The sequence below is a fragment of the Trichechus manatus genome, unplaced genomic scaffold (genome assembly GCF_000243295.1).
Source record: "Trichechus manatus latirostris isolate Lorelei unplaced genomic scaffold, TriManLat1.0 scaffold00033, whole genome shotgun sequence".
Lineage (NCBI taxonomy): Eukaryota > Metazoa > Chordata > Mammalia > Sirenia > Trichechidae > Trichechus > Trichechus manatus.
In genome coordinates this window covers 8,095,173-8,114,379 of record NW_004443969.1, presented here as the reverse complement: position 1 = coordinate 8,114,379, position 19,207 = coordinate 8,095,173, and the positions used below count along the sequence as shown (strand labels likewise).

The 19,207-nt window shown below is 43.4% G+C and overlaps 1 protein-coding gene across 3 annotated transcripts in view; it reads right to left on the bottom strand.

Annotated features, from left to right (window-relative positions):
- Positions 1–19,207, bottom strand: part of MGAT5 (alpha-1,6-mannosylglycoprotein 6-beta-N-acetylglucosaminyltransferase) — a 450,048-nt gene that overhangs the window by 384,286 nt on the left and 46,555 nt on the right. The window contains exon 2 of one of the 3 annotated variants that reach the window (XM_023730183.1): positions 11,501–11,603. The exons of the other annotated variants lie outside the window; for them this stretch is intronic. The gene's annotated coding sequence lies outside the window, so the exon portion shown is untranslated. The remainder of the gene's footprint in view (positions 1–11,500; positions 11,604–19,207) is intronic. 3 annotated transcript variants of the gene reach the window in all.

Below are 19,207 nucleotides of genomic sequence, written 5' to 3'. Positions count from 1 at the left end.
CTTAGACCACTAAGGTCATCCCCCTCCAATGAACAGCTTGCTCAGGATAAGTCTCCAGGCCCATGGAAGTTTTGTGCCGCAGATAGGAGCCCATGCTCTGGAGTCAGACTGTCTGAATTCCAGCTCCACTATTTACTGGGCAAAGCAATTAACACCTCTAAGTTCCATCTTTTGTGAAGCAGAGGCAATAACAGTACCTACCCGACAGGGTGCTGAAGCTTAGAGAGATAATGGTAAAGCATAGAGAGATAATGGTAAAGCACTTAAGTATAGTGTCTGGCTTGCAGCGGGCTTTCAATAAATGTCATCTCTTCCCCTCCTCCTCTTTGGATAAGTAAGTCTCCTTAAGAGGACAACGAACAGTAGAAATGACAGGGTCTTTGGAAACCCTAGTGGCATAGTGGCCGAGAGCTACAGCTGCTAAACAAAAGGCTGGAAGTTCGAATCCACCAGGCGCTCCTTGGAAACCCATGGGGCAGTTTTACTGTGTCCTATACGGTCAGAATTGACTTGATGGCAATGGGTTTGGTTTGGTTTGGTTTTTTGGGGTAAACCTGACCTGAGCCCAAACTCCAACTCTGATCAGATCCTAGCTGTGGCACCCTGGGGGAAATTATTCAACCATTTAGGCTCAGTATCTTCATCAGTACTAGTACCAGTACCAGTTGCCACAGGGTTTTCAATAGCCGATATTTCAGAAGTAGGCCTTTCCAGGCGTTTCTTCTGTGGTGCTTCGAAGTAGACTTGAACTTCTACACTCTCAGTAAGTAACAACAACAACAAAAAAACCTATTGTCACAATATGGCACTATGGACAGAAGAACCACGCCATCCCTCCACAGCAAAGACCCGAAAAGCTAAGTAAAACAGAGACAAACATCAGTCCTGGAACCCTAAGTGTCTAATGAAAAGATAAACACAGCCAAGCACCGACTGGAATAAGAAACTGACAGAGAACAGACAGCGAGTAGAGATATGTGCAGAAGTCCTCTATCAGCTAACACAGCACAGATTCATCATCTTGGACTCCTGTTGGACAGCAGCTGACACGGACTATGGGAAAGCAGCTTCATGGAGCTCCTAGCAGGAGACAGAACATCCAGTAACTAGCCGTATACGCTTTCCCACACCCCACCCTTCTTCCCCCCACTCAACCTTTGCCACTTGCTGCTGGCCGCAGTCTCTTGGCTGGGAGACACTGGCTCCAGCCCAATGCCGTCTAGATGCACCCCACCCACACTGGCCAGCTCCATCAGTGCCATTTGTTTGTTACTGATGTTTCGTTTTTCCGATTCTTTCGGTTTCTTCTCTGCCTCTCACCACCTCCCCCTCCTTTCTCTCGAACACCTGGCTCCATGTGCTAGCTTTGCTTCTTCTTCAAAGACTGTGAAGAGCTGCTCAGCTGGGCAACTGCTTCCCCAGTCCGTGCTGCCACGCTGGTGGGATTCCCGGGGACATTTTCTTCCTCTTTTTTTTTTTTTTTTTTTTTATCTTGTTTGTTTGTTTTTGTTTTCTTCTCTCGCAGCTTGGGAGCCCCTTCTAGGCGAGCTGTAATGCCTGGCTTGGGAGCTCAGCAGTTGGGATCCCTGGTGGCATTTCTTTTTTTTTTTTACTTTTTGTCTTTCTTCATTTCTCAGTTTCTCGTCTCTCTATACCTACCTTCAGTCATAGATTGCATTATGTCCCCCAAAAAATGTGTGTATCGATTTGGCTAGTCCAGGATTCCCAGTACTGTGTGGTTGTTCTCCATTTTGTGACTGTAATTTTACATTAAACAGCATTTAGGGTGGGACCATACCACCACCCTTACCCAGGTCACATCCCTGATCTAATGTAAAGGGAATTTCCCTGGGGTGTGGCCTGCACCACCTTTTATCTCTCAAGAGATAAAAGGAAAGGGAAGCAAGCAGAGTTGGAGACCTCATACCACCAAGAAAGAAGCACCAGCAGAAGACTGCGTCCTCTGGACCTGAAGTTCCTGCGCAGAGAACCTTCTAGTCTAGGGAAAGACTAACAATGATGAAGACCTTCCTCCAGAGCTGACAGAGAGAGAAAGCCTTCCCTTAGAGCTGATGCCCTGAATTTGGACTTCTAGCCTACCAGACTGTGAAAAAATAAATTTCTCTTTATTAAAGCCATCCACTTGTGGTATTTCTGTTATGGCAGCACTAGATGACCAACACACCTTCCTTTCCTGTCTCCTGAATACCTGATGCTTTGTGACAACACTGCCCCTTCTGGCCAGGCTGTACTCTGAAGCCTGGAAGCCACTTCCCTGGTCTTCGCAGCTGCACCAGTGGGATCCCTGGGGGCTTTTCTTTTCTTTTTTTCTTTCTTTCTAATGTTTATTTTTTTCTCTTTTTCTTTTTTATTCTTCTTTCTTTTTCTCCATTTCTCAGTCTCTTGTCTCTACACTCCAATGGCAAGCTCCCTTAGCACTCTTATTCTTTTCCTTTGTGCATGTTTTTCTTTGTTTCTTTTGGGCTCCTGTTTCTCTCTGCTCTCTCTCTTTTTTGCCAAACTCATCTAAGCTCTACACATTACAACCTCCCCCCTCCTTCCTGCCTACCTGCACCATGCGCTGAACATCACACCCCTGAGCAGCACAGGCAACGCCTACCAGAACCTGACCTACACTGATTCCCAGCACACCCTGGCAGACCTAGTATACGCCACCAAAAACGCATCCCAGCCCCTCCCCTTCAGCTGGATCTGCACTGCTGCACCACAGCTGAGCGAACAGCCCTGCCCACTAGGCAAGGAGGTGAAAAGTAGCATGCCCAGAGATGAGCAAACAACAAAGAATGCACAGCCTGCCTGCTCAGACATAACCAAATAAAAAAAAAAGGCAGAATGAAACAAACAAATCTACAACCAATAAACGAAGAAAATAACTACCGAATGCCCCAAAGACAGCAGACAATATTAAAACATATTAAAAAAAACAGGACAGGATGGTTCCAAGTGTCCAAAAGAAAACATCAGATGACTTTCCAGTGGAAGAAAAGGCACTAGAACTATCTGATAGGGAATTCAAATCTCTAATATTCACAGATATCCAAGAGTTGAAGTAAAAAGCTGACAAAAATGAGGAAAATATAAACAAATTCATGGAAAAGGCAGACAAAAAAAGGAAGAATTCAGGAAAATAATACAGGAACAAAATGCCAAAATAAACTCACAACTGGAAATCATACAAAAGCAACAATTAGAAATCCAAAAGATAAACAACAAGATTTCAGAAATGGATAGTGTCACAGAAGAGCTGAGGAACAGGTTTGAAATGATGAAAGACAGGCTCAGCAAAATTGAAGACAAACATTTGGATATAACTCTGACGAAAAATCAGAGAAAACTGAGAATTATGTGGGATACAATCAAAACCAAAAATTTGCAAGTGATCAGAGTTTCAGAATAGGGGGAGAAAACAGAAAATACAGAGAGGATCACTGAAGAATTGCTGACAGAAAACTTCCCTAATATCATAAAGCAAATGAAAGAGAAAACAGAAAAACAACAGAAAGAATTAACAAAACCAGAAGTAGGTTCTTTGAAAGGATCAACAAAATCAGCAAATCACTGGTCAAGTTGACAAAAGAAAAACAGGAGAGGACGCAAATAACCCAAATAAGAAATGAAATGGAGGACATTACAACTGGCCCAAAGAAAAATAAAAAGGATCACAACACAGTATTATGAAAAACTATATTCTAACAAATTTGAAAACGTCTAGGAAATTGACAAATTTCTAGAAACACACTACCTACCCAAACTAACAAAAAATGATGTTGAAAATCTGAACAGACTCATAACAAGAGAAGACACTGAAAAGGTATTTAAAAAATTCCCAACAAAAAAAAGCCCTGGCCCAGATGGCTTCACTGGAGAATTCTACCAAACATTCAGAGAATAGCTTACACCAGTACTACTCAAACTATTTCAGAAAATAGAAAAGGAATTGATACTTCTGAATTCATTCTATGAAGCCAGCATAACCCTGATACCAAAATCAGACAAAGACACCACAAAAAGAATTACAGACAATATCTCTCCTGAATACAGATGCAAAAATTCTCAACAAAATTCTAGCCAACAGAATTCAGCATCATATCCAAAAAATAATACACCACAACCAAGTAGGATTCATACCAGGTATGCAAGGATGGTTCAAAACATAATTCACCACATATATAAAAGGAATGAGTGATATGATCATCTCAATCAATGCAGAAAAGGCATTCAACAAAGTCCAACACCCATTCCAGATAAAAACTCTCAATAAAATAGGTATAGAAGGGAAACTTCTCAGCATAATAAAGGGCATCTATACAAAACCAACAGCCAAAATCATTCTTAATGGAGAGAGGCTGAAAACATTCCCCTTGAGAACAGGAACAAGACAAGGATGTCCTTTATCACCACTCTTAATTAACATTGTGCTGGAAGTCCTAGCTAGAACAATAAGGCAAGAAAAAAAAAATAAGGGGCATCAAAATTGGTACTGAAGACATTAAACTGTCCCTATTTGCAGACAATATGATACTATAAATAGAAAACCCAAAAGACTCCATGAGAAAACTACTGGAACTAATAGAAAGATTCAGCAGGGTAGCACAATACAAGATAAACATACAAAAATCAGTTGGATTCCTATACACCGATAAAGAAAACAATGAACAGGAAATCAGGAAAAAAATACCATTTATAACAGCCCCTAAAAAAATAAAATAGTTAGGAATAAATCTAACCAGGGACATACAAAACCTATACAAAAAAAACTACAAAATGCTACTGCAAGAAACTAAAAGAAATCTACATAAACGGAAAAACATACCATGCTCATAGATACGTAGACTCAACATTGTGAAAATAACAATTTTACCCAAAGCAAGTTACAAATACAATGGAATCCCGATCCAAATACCAACAACATTCTTTAAAGAGATGGAAAAACTAATCATTAACTTTATATGGAAAGGCAAGAAGCCCTGGATAGCTATGGTAGCCAAAACAGTCTGGTACTGGTACAATGACAGATACACTGACCAATGGAACAGAATTGAGAACCCAGATGTAAATCCATCTACCTATGGTCACCTGATATTCGACAAGGGCCTGAAGTCCATCGAATGGTCCTGGCAAACTGGATGTACACGTGCAAAAAAATGAAACAGGAGCGATACTTCACGCCATACACAAAAATTAATTCAAAATGCACGGCATTAACAGGATAAAACCATAACCAAAAACACAGAAACTCCTGAAGATAAGCTAGATAACTGGGATCTTCTAAAAATTAAATACTTATGCTCATCAGAAGATTTCCCCAAAAGAGTAAAAAGTGAACCTACAGACTAGGAAAAAAATTTTGGCTATTACAAATCCGACAAAATTCTAATCTCTAAAATGTACAGGAAAATCCAACACCTCTACAACAAAAAGACAAATAATCCAATTAAAAAACAGGCAAAGGAAACGAACACACACTTCACCAAAGAAGACATTCAAGCGGCCAACAGACATGTGAGGAAATGCTCAGGATCACTAGCCATTAGAGAAATGCAAATCAAAACCACAATGAGATACCATCTCACCCCAGCATTGCTGGCACAAATCAAAAAAACAGGAAATAACAAATGTTGGAGAGGCTGCAGGGAGTTCGGAACTCTTATGCACTGCTGGTGGGAATGCAAAATGATACCACCATTTTGGAAAATGAAATGGCACTTCCTTAGAAAGCTAAAAACAGAAATACCATACGATCCAGCAATCCTACTCCTAGGAATATATCTTAGAGAAATAAAAGTCATCACACGAATAGACGATGCATACCCATGTGTATCGCAGCATTTTTCACAATAGCAAAAAGATGGAAACAACCTAGAAGCCCAACAACAGGTGAGTGGATAGACAAACTATGGTACATAGATACAACAGAGTATTATGTAACGATAAAGAATAATGATCAATCTGCAAAGCATCTCATAACACGGATGAATCTGGAGGGCATTATGCTGAGTGAAATAAGTCAATCACAAAAGGACAAATACTGTATGAGACTACTACTGTAAAAACTCATGAAAAGGTTTACACACAAAAAGAAACAATCTTTGATCATTTCGAGGAAGGGGAGGTGTGAAGATAGAAAAACACTAAACAGACAACAGATAAGTGGTAACTCTGGTGAAGGGCATGACAGTACTCGGTACTGGGGAAGTCAGCACATCTTGCACAAGGCAAGGTCATGGAAGCTCCATAGACACATCCAAACTCCCTGAGGGATTGAATTGCTGGGTTGAGGGCTGTGGGGACCATGGTCTTGGGGAACATCTAGCTCAATTGATATAACATAGTTTATAAAGAAAATGTTCTACATTCTACTTCGGTGAGTAGCATCTGGGGTCTTAAAAGTCTGTGAGCAGCCATCTAAGATACTCCACTGGTCTCATCTTTCCGGGAGCAAGGAAGAATGAAGAAAACTAAAGACATAAGGGAAAGATTAGTCCAAAGGACTAACGGACCACATGTACCACGGCCTCCACCAGACTAAGTTCAGCACAACTAGACGGTGCCTGGCTAACACCACTGACTGCTCTGACAGAGATCACAATAGAGGGTCCCGGAAGAGCTGCAGAAAAGTGTAGAACAAAACTCTAACTCACAAAAAAAGACCAGACTTACTTGCCCTGACAGAGACTGGAGAAACCCCGGAAGTATGACCCCCAGACACCCTTTTTGCTCAGTCTCGAGGTTCACCCTTCAGCCAAAGATTAGACAAGCCCATAAGGCAAAATGAGATTAAAGGGCACACCAGCCCAGGGACAGGGACTAGAAGGCAGGAGGGGACAGGAAAGCTGATAACAGGTAACCCAAGGTCAAGAAGGGAGAGTGTTGACATGTCGTGGGGTTGTTACCAATATTATAAAACAATATGTGTACTGTTTAATAAGAAACTAGTTTGTTCTGTAAACCTTCATCTAAAATACAATAAAATAAATAAATAAAAAAGAAGGAAAAAACCTATTGCCATCGAGTCAATTCCTACTCATAGCTACCCTACAGGACAGAGTAGAATGCCCCATAGGGTTTCCAGCGAGCAGCTGGTGGATTCGAACTGTGGACCCTTTGATTAGCAGATGCAGCTCTTAACCACTGCACCACCAAGGCTCCTCAGTTATCAATACAGCATACTAACCCTCTGAACCACACAAAGACTCCATCAGTAAAACAGGATTAATAACTGCTATTATAAAGATTAAATGAGGGAATGTACCTAAAGTTCCCAGTACATAGTAAGCAACTCAATCAGTGGCATTTTCTAAATATGATTTTGATTCAAAGTCCTAATACAACTGGAAAAGGCGGGGGGCGGGGGGACACGCAATACTCCTGGCTCACATCACTGTGATCCTTTCCAGTCATACTCTTCAGGGGTGTCCATAAACCTGGCACTCATCATTTGGGCTGATGCCCCTCTGGTCAGCAGCCAATGGCCTTCAGACAGTGAGCACGGGAAAAATACCTCACCTAGAACTATGAGGAAATCCATTTCTTTAAGGGGAATATGTGCATCCTCATGTTTATTGCTTTGCCAGTCTCCACATACTCGTATCTTTCAGCGTTTACTTGGAATACTGGTGAAGTCACTCCTGACAGGAAAATACACTGGGCCTACAGGTGTTTTTTTTTTTTTTTTTTAACAAATCTTTTGAGTAAAATCATTCTAACAAAAAGGAACCCAACATGCTGACAGAGAAAGCCACAGATTTGAAATGAATATTCAAACAAGTACATGAAAAGGTTACCACCCACCCTCATGAAAGGCAGTCCCAAGCCAGGAACACACCCTTACTGGGGAAAAAAAATAAGCTTTACTCTTGAGACCAATTTGCAAGTTTTTGAAAACTCAGGGGGAAGTCTGAGCAGAAGACAGTCCTGCTACTCTCACTCTCACCTTTCTTGGGGCTGTGTGGTTCCACGCTTCTGCCTCCTCCAAGCTAGAGTGCCAGGGGCCCAGGAGGCAAGGAGCGGCCAGGCCTTGGCTCAGGTCCCTCAGCTGCCTGAGGGGAGGGGAGGGGAGGGGAACGGAGAAGGCAAGAGGCCAGCATTCAGACATTAAATGGGTTACCAGGTAACAAGGTTCCCACCAGAAATATGCGTCTTCTAAGAGATAGTCCTTACACAAAGCTGAAAAATGACTTCACTTCCTCCCCACCCTCCCAGGCCCAGCCCAGCCCCCAGGCCAGGCCCACATTGTGTACTGAGCACAATCCTGCTGAAAGGACCTTACCCCAGCCCTGCTCATTCAACTGACCCAAGGACACTCATTGCTTTGGATGCAGGCTACGGGAGGTCTGTCACAGTCCGAGGCTGAGTATCTGACGTGCTTCACAAGGGCCCAGAATTTCTCTGTTGTTGTTAGTTGCTATCAAGTTGGCCCTTGGCTCATGGTAACCCCATGCACAACAGAAGAAAATGCAGCCTTGTCCTGCACCATGCCCATGATCAGCTGCGGACTAAACTACTGTGATCCACAGGGTTTTCACTGACTAATTTTCAGAAGTAGATCACCAGGCCTTTCTTCCTCCTCCATCTTAGTCTGGAAGCACCACTGAAACCTGTTCAGCATCATAGCAACACATAAACCTCCAGTGACAGACGGGTGGTGGCCGCACATGAAGTGCATCGACTAGAAGTCCAACCCCGGTCTCCCATATGAAAGGTAACAATTCAGCCACTGAACCACCAATGCCTCACAGAATTTCTCTAAAGAGCTGCAAGTACTGTCCATCTCCAGATACTCCCTGCATCTCTCTGTCCCTAGCCTCCTTAACTCCGTCCACCACCACCTCCAGCTGTCCTCATTCTTTCCTCTCCCAAGCGTGCCTCCAGGCTCACAGGTGTTCTTTGCTAAAACTGTTAAGTGTATTCAGAGCTCCTGACCGATGGATCACAGCCTGAAATTCAGGAGAAGTACCAGATAACACTCATGATCACAGCAGCAGCTAGCATTACTGAATGTGCACTAACATGCCAGATGCCTTCAAAGTACACTTAACTTTTACAACAACCCTCTGTGGCTACCATTACTAACCCCATTCCCCGATGAAGGAACTGAGACATAGAGAGTTACAGTAGCCTGTGGAAAGTCACACAGCTGAGAAGGGGTGGGGCCAGGAGATAAACCCAGACCATCTAACTCCAGAGCACTCATTGCTTACTTACTAATAATCTGTAGTGCACAATTTCATCTGTTTTTCACCACATCAGAGATGTGGTGAAACCCACGTGAAAGTGTGCACTACACATCAGTAAGCAAACACAAGTAAGCCCACTGGACACCTTTGTGTGCACATGTTCTAGCCACCCTCCACTGTTGGTCCTGTTACCAATCATTCTAGAATAGTTGGCAAACCATCATCAGGCACCAGGTGCTTGAGGGTGGCAGGGAGGATCAGCTGTGTCCACACAACACTGGAGACCAGTCCTTCCCACCCCACCCCCAACCTACAATGACACTTGCACAGGCACCCACACCCCTTCCTCACCACCCTTCACGGACGGCTCAGGCAAGCCAGACAGCATTCCACATTTTGCAAAAGTGGAAACTAAAGTTTACCATTGACCCCAGGCTGCACTGCCACACTAAAAATCCAAAAACCCAAACCACAGGTCCCTCTCCTCTAGGGGTTGGGTAGGTGACATGGGATGTACACAAATGAAAAAAGGAGAAGGAAGACAGCTTACCAAGTGCAGCAGACAGAAGAATGACCCCCAAAGATGCCCACATCCTAGTCCCCAGAATTCTGTGAATATGTTACACTACATGGCAAAAGGGACTTTGCAGGTGTGATTAAGTTAAAGATCAAAACGGGGAGAGGATCCTGGATTATCTAGATGGACCCAACATAATCACAAGGATACTTGTAAGAGGCAGCAGGAGAGTCAGTCAGTCAGAGGAGCCATGCCGGCAGAAGCAGAGGCCTAGTGATGCCAGGGAGCAGCCAGCAGTCCAGGAACACAGGCAGTCTCTAGAAGCCAGAAACGGCAAGGAACAGATTGTCCCCTAGAGCTTCCTGAAGGAACTGCAATCCTGTCAACACCTTAATTTTAGCCTAGTGAGAGCCATTTTGGACTTTGTACCTTTAAGATAACAAACGTCTGGTGTTTTAAGCCAACCAGTGTGTAGTAATTTATTACAGCAGCAATAGGAAACTAATACACCACTTATAGAGGAGTCAGCTGGACACAACACACTGATTAAATGACACTTTGGTAGTAGTAACTGTGGTTGTATTAGTAGTACCAGTAATAATCACCATTTACAAAGGGCTTATTAAGTCCCAAGCACCTTGCTAAACACTTCACAAACATTTTTTTAATGAACTTTTCATTTCAAAATAATTTTAGATTTACAGAAGTGTTGAAAAGATAGTACAGAGAGTCCTCATGTCCCCAGTCAGCATCCCCCAATGTTAACACTTCACGTAATCATAATACATTTGTAAAAACTAAGAAATTAACAATGGTACCATACCATGAACTATAGACTTGACTTGTATTCCACCAATTTTCACAAGCATTTTATCTTCCCAAGAACCCTAGGAGGTAGGTACCATTCTAACTCTATGTCATGAAGGAGGATGCTGAGGCCTAACAGGATTCAATCACCTGCTCATGGTCACATAGCAAAGAGCAGCAAGTTTGGATTTGAACTTGGATTCCTCTGCATCCAGAGGCTCTGCTTTACCCCTACACCACAGCTTCCCTAAATATCACCATCCCCATTTTTAGAACAAGAAAAACTGGCAAGAAGCTAGTACCTCAGGCACACTGCCGGGAGAGCAGTATCACACCTGAAGGGGTCTGACTCCTAAGTCCTCACTCTGCAATGCCACCATCTCCCTCCCTGACAGGGCCGGAATGGGCTGCTTGGGCCACCAAAACCCATGAGAAATATCACAGTGGCCTTGAGGAGGAAGAAAGGAATCTTTTCCACAGAAACTGCATGCCTATTCTAGGACCACTGAAACTGAAGAGCTTTCTTATTGCTCTCAGTCAGCAAAGAGGAACCCAAGAGGGCCAATGTAAAGAGTCCTTTACAGGAGTATTTCAGAACAACGAGTAGCAGAAGGAGTTGCCACCAATAACTAGTCCTAAATTTAGCTCCAATCAAACCACTGGGATCCTTGCTTTGGGGCCTTTACAACACAGTCAGAATGAACTCCTTTCAAACATTCTTCTCCTGGGGGACCCTGGACCGCAAATCTTTCTAGCTCTGAAATCTACCACCTGAGTAACAAAAGAAGTAGGAAGAAGCCTTTTCCCACTCTGAGGTCATTAGCAACTTCACACAGAATCACACACTGGGGAAGGGAGGGAGGCCCAGAACAGGACACTCTAAGCTGGATCACCCATAACAAGCTTTTATTTCTCTTTTGGCAATCGTGATCTAGCAGACCTCTGGACGCTGTTAGGGTAACTGTTTTGCTATCTGTACCTCTTTATCAGTGGTTCTCAAAGTGTGGTCCCAGGAACAGCAGCACCAGCAGCACCGGAGGGCTTATTATGAGAACTGCAAATTTTGGGGTCCCACCCCATACCTACAGAAACAGAAAATGTGATGTGAGGTAGGGCTCAGCAATCTGGTTGAGCAATGCCTCCAGGTGTTTCTGATGCATGCAACCATTTGAGAACCACTGAGCTATGTATTTCCCCCCTCCACAGCTGGCCTGTGACCTAGAAAAGCATCCTGAAGGATTTCTGTCTGCAAATGGACAGAACGTCATACATCGACTACGGGTCCAGAGAGGAAGCTGGAGCAGTCTAGGGTCACAGCGTTCATTCATCACATGTGAGAGAGAAGTAAAGGCCAGAGGCCAGGCCTGTGCTACAGGCTGAGGAAGCTACGTGCTACAGACCCATCCTGGGCTTCATGCAGCTTAAGGCATAGGAGAGGAAGATACCAACTGTACCTACAAATGAATATATACTTACAGACTGTGGCAAATGGTATGAAGGAAAAGAATGGGGGAATACTACAGAGAATGATGGGCATCTACTTTTACCTCAAAGTGATCAAAGGAGGCTTCCCTGAGGAAGGGACACTGTGATGGTTAATTTTATGTGTCAACTTGGCGAGACTATGGTTCTCAGTGGTTTGGCCTAACGATAGTTGACGTCATGGAGTAGTTATGTGTGATTAAATAAGCAAGCCTTAAGTAAAGCAAATAACTTTCTGTAATGTAATGTAATCACCTTCCATAATACAATCTAAGACAATGTAATCAATCAGTTGAGGTCATATCAAAAGAGGGTGGATTCCAAATCCAATCACTTCTAAGTTAGAAAAAGGCCAGAATAAACACAGAGACTTACACACAGGGGAAGAGAGACAGCATGTGAGGATCATCTACAAGTAAAGGAATCGAGGATCACCGGCGGAGACCAGAAACCAGCAGAGAGGCCCACAGAAGGAACTGACACAGCAAAGGCCCTTATTTGAACTTTTAGCATCCAGAACTGTGAGAAAATAAACTTATATTCTTTAAAACCACCTACTTCTGGTATTTCTGTTACAGCAGCATTAGCAAACTAAGACATTTAAGCTGCAATATGAAGGATGAGCAGGAGTTGGCCACATTAAGCTGCAATGTGAAGGATGAGTGGGAATTGGCCAGGCAAACAGGGAAGAAAGTCAACATTTTTCATAGAGAAAAAGCTTGTGCAAAGGCCCTGAAGCAGGAGAGAGCTTGGTGCTTTTGGGGGAGCTGGAAAAAGCCAGTGTCGCCAGGAAAAAGTAGGGAGGCAAAAGGAGTGGTGGGAGATAAGGCTGGAGAAGTTACCAGATCACACAGGCCTCATGGGCAGGGTCAAGAGTCTGTGTTGCAAGTAAAGTATTAGCCCAAGAGACAGAAAGGGCCACATAAACCACAGACTTCATCAGCCTGAGACCTGAAGAACTAGATGGTGTCCGGCTACCACCAACAACTGCCCTGACAGGAAACACAACAGTGAGTCCGTGATGGAGCAGGAGAAAAGTGGGGTGCAGAACTCAAATTCTAGTAAAAAGACCAGACTTAATGCTCTAAGACTGGAAGTACCCCAGAAAGCATGGCCCCCGGACTCTCTGTCAACCCAGAACTAAAACAATTCCCAAGGCCAACTCTTCAGACAAAGACTGGACTGGACTATGGGACATAAAGTGATACTCATGAAGAGTGTGCTTCTTGGCTCAAGTAGATACATGAGACTAAATGTGCAGTTTCTGTCCGGAGGTGAGAGGAGAAGGTAGAGAGGGTTAGGAGCTGGTTGAATAGACACGGGAAATCAGGGGTGGAAAGGAGGAGTGTGCTGTCACACTATAGGGAGAGCAATTAGGGTCACATAACAATGTATGTATCAATTTTTGTATGAGACTAACTTGAAATGTAAGCTTTCACTTAAACTACAACAATAAAAAAAAAAAGTCTGTGTTGGAGTCTAAGTTTGATAAGGATGGCTGTGAATTTTATGCAGAATATTAACAACAGAAACATTAACTTCAGCACTTACTATGTGCCAGCCACTGTTGTAAATGCTCCACATAAAATTTTAATCCTTAAAAACCACCCAGAAGTAGGTTCTATTATAATCATCATCTCCATTTCACAGATGAGGCCAGAGTTATTAAATTGACCAAAGTTACCCAGCTAGTAAATGATTGGAACCCTATCAGACCAACTTTAGAACCCAAGCTCTTGACCACCTCACCATACTGCTTCCCATCAGGAGAGTGGAGAACAGTAGACGGATGGCAATGAACTGGTTTGCATTTTCAGAAGCTCACTCTGATGCTGTATAGACTGTTGTTGTTGTTGTTGGCTGCTGTGCAGTCAGCTTCAACTCATGGTGACCTTATGTAGAACAGATGAAACACTGTACCATCTTCATGATGGTTGGTATGTTTGAGTGTATTGTTGCAACTACTGTAGAATGCTACAATAGGAGGCTCATCTCCCAGCACTGTAGTGCTTTAATTGGTTAATTTTTGGAAGCAGGTCACCAGGCCTTTCTTCCTAATCTCAGAAGATCCACTGAAATCTTTCCACCATGGGTGACCCTGCTAGTATTTGCAATATGAGTGGCATAGCTTCCAGCATCATAGAAACACGCAAGCCACTATCCTACAACAAACGGACAGATGGGTGGTGACTGTGTAGATAGGGAGAGAAAATGGAAGCAGAGGTCGCTGTATCGTCCAGCCAAGAAATGATGGTAGCCTAGGCAAGGGTGGTGGCAGCAGAGATGTCTAAGCCAAAGAGATTTCTGGGTGACAGAGGAAGAATGGACTCTCCCAAGTGCTGTTTAACAAGTTCTAAAACTCAGACTGTGAATAAAGTCAATGTATCCTAGCCTATTCTTCCCACCCCACATGCCCAAGGGGAAAACCCCCCTTCACCTTCCCATTCTCTCAAGACTGGATCAGTGAACTCAAGGGAAGAAGAGCCCCGCCATCCTCCATCAGAGAATAGGGATAAAGGCTGAAAAGAGCTCTCCCTCTTCTGTAGGGCCGACTCAAAACACAGGGCTGTAATTGTGACAGAAATATCAGCAGTTGGTCTCTTCAATCTGAGGCACTGTTCTGCCTCAACCTTAGCATTTTGAGGAAAAAGTCTGTTCTTTGTTTAGAATGGATGTTGTTATCCACCAGGAAAGGTCACAAATTGCCAAGAGACCTCACTGCAGTATCCACATAAACACATGGATCAGATTAAAACTTACAAATAAAGAGAGGCCTCTACTTCACATTTTACCAAGCAGAGTTTCCCGTTAATTACCTTGGCTGCCTCACAGTTCATTAGTGAGGGTATGATAGCATGTTCATCAGGGAGGCTTATGTTTCTAGAAAAGTCCTACCTATGGCTTGGTAAAACAGTATGGGTCTTGGAGAGGCCTGGTATTAAACCATTTCCTTCGGCTAGACTTAGAGTTTGGGGATACAGTCAATGTTAAAAAATCAGCTGACGTTGAGTCAACTCCGACTCATGGCAAACTATGTGTGTTAGTGTAGAACTGTGCTTCATGGGGTTTCAACTGCTGATTTTTCTGAAGTAGTTTTCTAGGGCTTTCTTCCGAAGAGCCTCTGGGTGAACCTAAACAGCCAACCTTTTGGTTAGCAGCCAAGCGCATTAACCATTTGCATCACCCAGGGACTCCAGGGTCAGTGTTAGTTGACTTTAAGACTTTAAGAGGTTCCCAGGCTGCAGAAAATTCCACTGCCTCAAGCAGCGTGCTTTACATTAGAATTTACTTGGCACGCCCCCGTAGGTTTACATTAAAATCCTGGTTCCCCTCTCCTTAACTGCTGCCCCAAAACTAGAAGAAATTGGCAGAAATCAGTTTAGGCGCCATGCTGACATTCAGGAGAACCTTTTAGCTCATTAGGTATCTAATACATGGTAACTTCCCCACCTCTGGATGTAGTTTAACTACAATTTTCTGAACGTGCGATGCATGAAGTTATATGTAAACCCCATTGTGCCTGCATAGTATGATTAAGAATGTTGCTGATGTAACTTGTATGAACTTCCTACCTGTAAACCCCTTAGAAGTACCTTCCCCCTCGCTCTCGCTCTCACTGAGCAGTCTTGGCAGCAGCAACCCTAGCTGCTCCTTTCCTTGCTCAACAAAATAAAGGCACCTTTCTACTCTCCCACCTCGGTCTCTCATTTATTGGCTGAAATGAGTTGCACTGAGCAGAATCTAGGGTTTCCACCCACCAACAACTTTAAAAAAAGGGTGATGGGGGTAAGGGAGTATGAAGGCTTCATGCCAGTTCCCTTCCAGAGCCTAAAAACCGAGGCCAGATGTGGTACACACCAGTATGAGATCTATGTTTGTTGGCTGCAGGACACTCCAACTGACCAATGGATCTGATGGGCTTCGTGTCATCTATGAGTTTAATCAGGTACCTCTGGGCTTCCATTTACCAAGAGAAGCCTTGCTTTCATCCTCTAACCTTCATGTCTGAACACAGCAGGCAGGGGCCAGGAGTGGAGTCTATAGATCCAAGGTAGTTAACCTTGTAGGTCTCTAGACCACTTCCTTATGTCAATCAGAGAGAGCAAAGTGCATCTAGCATTGTACTGTATACTGTCTTGATGGAAAAGATACAGGCTTACTTATTACTACAGCTGTGTAAAGGTCATGTGGATCTCAAGTTTTTGAAAGGCTTTATTTTAAAAGGTTATGAAGTGGGCAATTACCCCTATGAAACTCTCTCTTGCATATGACTGTCCATTCCCTCTCACCACATTTGTCCCCTATTCCTCCTCCTGATACTCACTGCCTTACGTGGTCACAAGGTCCCTGTATTATAAATTTAAATTTTAAAACCTGATGAGTGAAAAAATGCTATATCTTCCTCTTGTTTAAAAATGTATTAAATTACCTCTTATTTTGTAGGGCTCTCAGTATTTTTTCCCATAGGATAATAAACCTTAAAAAGAAAGTTTGACAGCCCTACCCTAGCCCCATTCAAAGGGGCCAAGAAGCTTCTATGATGTGAGGAAAGGTAATAGGATAGGATAGGATGGGATTGAGAACTTCCAAGGAATCAGTCACCCCACCACATCTCTCTTGGTCTCAACCCGGCTAGCATTAGGCCCTGAGGATCCTCCCTTCCCAAGAAACCATAAGCAATAGTTAATGCACCACTCAGCAAACTCCCCGAGAAGTACAGTAGTCTGCTATGAGCAAATCGTTCTCGAGTGGCCCATAAGACACCGAATGAGTGGCTTAATCACCCAGCAGGGTCTAGTATGCACTTCCTAAAACTCCTCCAAGATAGCAAGCCCGTAAATGCAAAGCATTATCATCTGTAACAGATTAGTAACAACACAGGCTTGAAACAAACAGACACCATTGGATTACTTTTCAGACCTCTTCAGGGAGATCACCGAGTTCAATGGAGGATTTTCTTTCTTCGTTTTTAAACAAGACGACAACTCCCACCATGTGACACCAGGGGTCCTCTCCAGAGAAACTGCATCTGGTGCATTTGTCCTGCCAATGACAGGCTGCCTCAAGTACAGAAATGTCTGGACAAGGAAGGTCCAGAAGGAATTTTACAAAAGTGATTTAAAAAAAAAAAAAAGAAAGAGCAAAGATCTCCTGAGCAAGCCCCAGCATCTAAAAAAGGCGCTTACGGGGATAAATATCCCATGCCACAGTGTTTCCTAGAGTGTAGCTGTTGGGTTTGTTGTTTTTTTTTCACTTTATTTGTTTTTTAATTGTGCTTCAGATGAAAGTTTACAGCTCAAGCTACTTTCTCATTCAAAAATTTACACATATATTGTTTTGTGACATCAGTTGCAATCCCCACAATGTGACAGCACACTCCCCCTTTCCACCTCGGGTTCCCTGTGCCCATTCACCTAGTTGCTGTCCCTTCCTGCCTTCTCATCTTGCTTTTGTACAGGAACTGCCCATTTGGTCTCGTATATTTGACTGAAGACGCACATTCCTCATGTGTGTTATTTTTTGTTTTATAGGCCTGTCTAATCCTTGTCTGAAAAGTAGGATTCAGGAATGATTTCAGTTCTGGGTTAGCAGAGCATCGGGAGGCTACAGTTTCAGGGGTTCCTCTAGTCTCTGTCAGACCAGTAAGTCTGGTTGTTTTATGTACATTTGAATTCTGTTCTACAATTTTCTCCTGCTGTGTCTGAGACTCACTGTTGTGATCCCGTCAGGGCGGTCGCTGGTGGTAGCCAGGCACGATCTAGTTCTTCTGGTCTCAGGATGGTGGAGTTTGTGGTTCATTTGGTCCTTTAGTCCTTTGGGCTAGTTTTTTACTTGTGACTTTGATTTTCTTCATTCTCCTTTGCTCTGGGTGGGATGGGACCAATAGATGTATCTTAGATGGTCACTCTCAGGCTTTTAAGACTCTAGATGCTACTCACCAAAATGGGATGTAGAACATTTTCCTTTTATGGTACATACACACAATGGAACACTATGCAACGATAAAGAACAAGGATGAATCCACAAAACATCTCACAACATGGATGACTCTGGAGGGCATTATGCTGAGGGAAATAAGTTGGTCACAAAAGGACAAATATTGTATGAGACCACTATTGTAAGAATTCAAGAAAAGGTTTACACACAGAAAAAGGTATTCTTTGACAGTTACGAGGGTGGGGAGGGAGGGGGAGGAGAAGTCACTAACTAGATAGTAGACAAGTGTCAACTTTGGTGAAGGGAAGGATAACACACAGTAAGAGGTAAGTCAGTACAACTGGACCAAAGCAAAAGCATAGAAGTTTCCTAGACACATCCAAACACTCTGAGGGACCAAGCAGCTAGGGCTGGGGCCTGGTGACCATAGCCTTGGGGGCCATCTAGGTCAACTGGCATAACATAGTTTATAAAGAGTAGCTCTTGAACCACCTCGGGTGTGTGGTAACAACATGGACTCCAAGCAAAACACTTGGGAGATGGCGCTTAGACATCTGCGTTTATAACAAGCTCCTTCAGTCCTTCTAGGTCCCTGGGTGGCAAAAATGGTTTGCATTTGACTACTAACCTAAAGGTTAGTGGTTAAAACCCACCCAGTGGCTGCAGAACATAGGCCTGGTGATCCGTAAAGATTACGACCAAGAAAACCCTGTGGAGCAGTTCTACTCTGTAACACACGGAGTCATCAAGAGTCTGAATCAACGGGTTTGGTTCTGGATTTTCATTCCTTCTTAAGCAACTGAGGTTGACAAACCATGCCCTTTATTCATTACTGCATTGCTGATACACAGCTGGAATAGGAAAATGATTCATACTTCTCTTTTAAACTAATAAGACAGTTTCAATCACATCTGCATGTAACTTGGAAATAAAACATAAGCTACCACTTTCATCACTCAAGTCTCTGGCCCTCAAAATCTTTTCAAGAGACAGTTCATTACTGAAAAAAATGGAAAAGACATCGGTTTTAAGTTTACTTCCTTTCCCTTCTTCGGTGAAGACTCGACTGACGAGCAGTGAGAAAGAAGAGCTGACAACAAGGTGGTGAGCCAGCCCCTCTGTTCAACAAGTCTCCTGAGAGGGTCCAGCTCACTCATTGTCAGTAGCTACCCAGTGCTGCTGAAACAAAAATACCACATGTGGGTGACTTTAAAGTACAATAATTTATTGTCCCACAGTTTGGGAGTCTAGGAGTCCAAATTCAGAG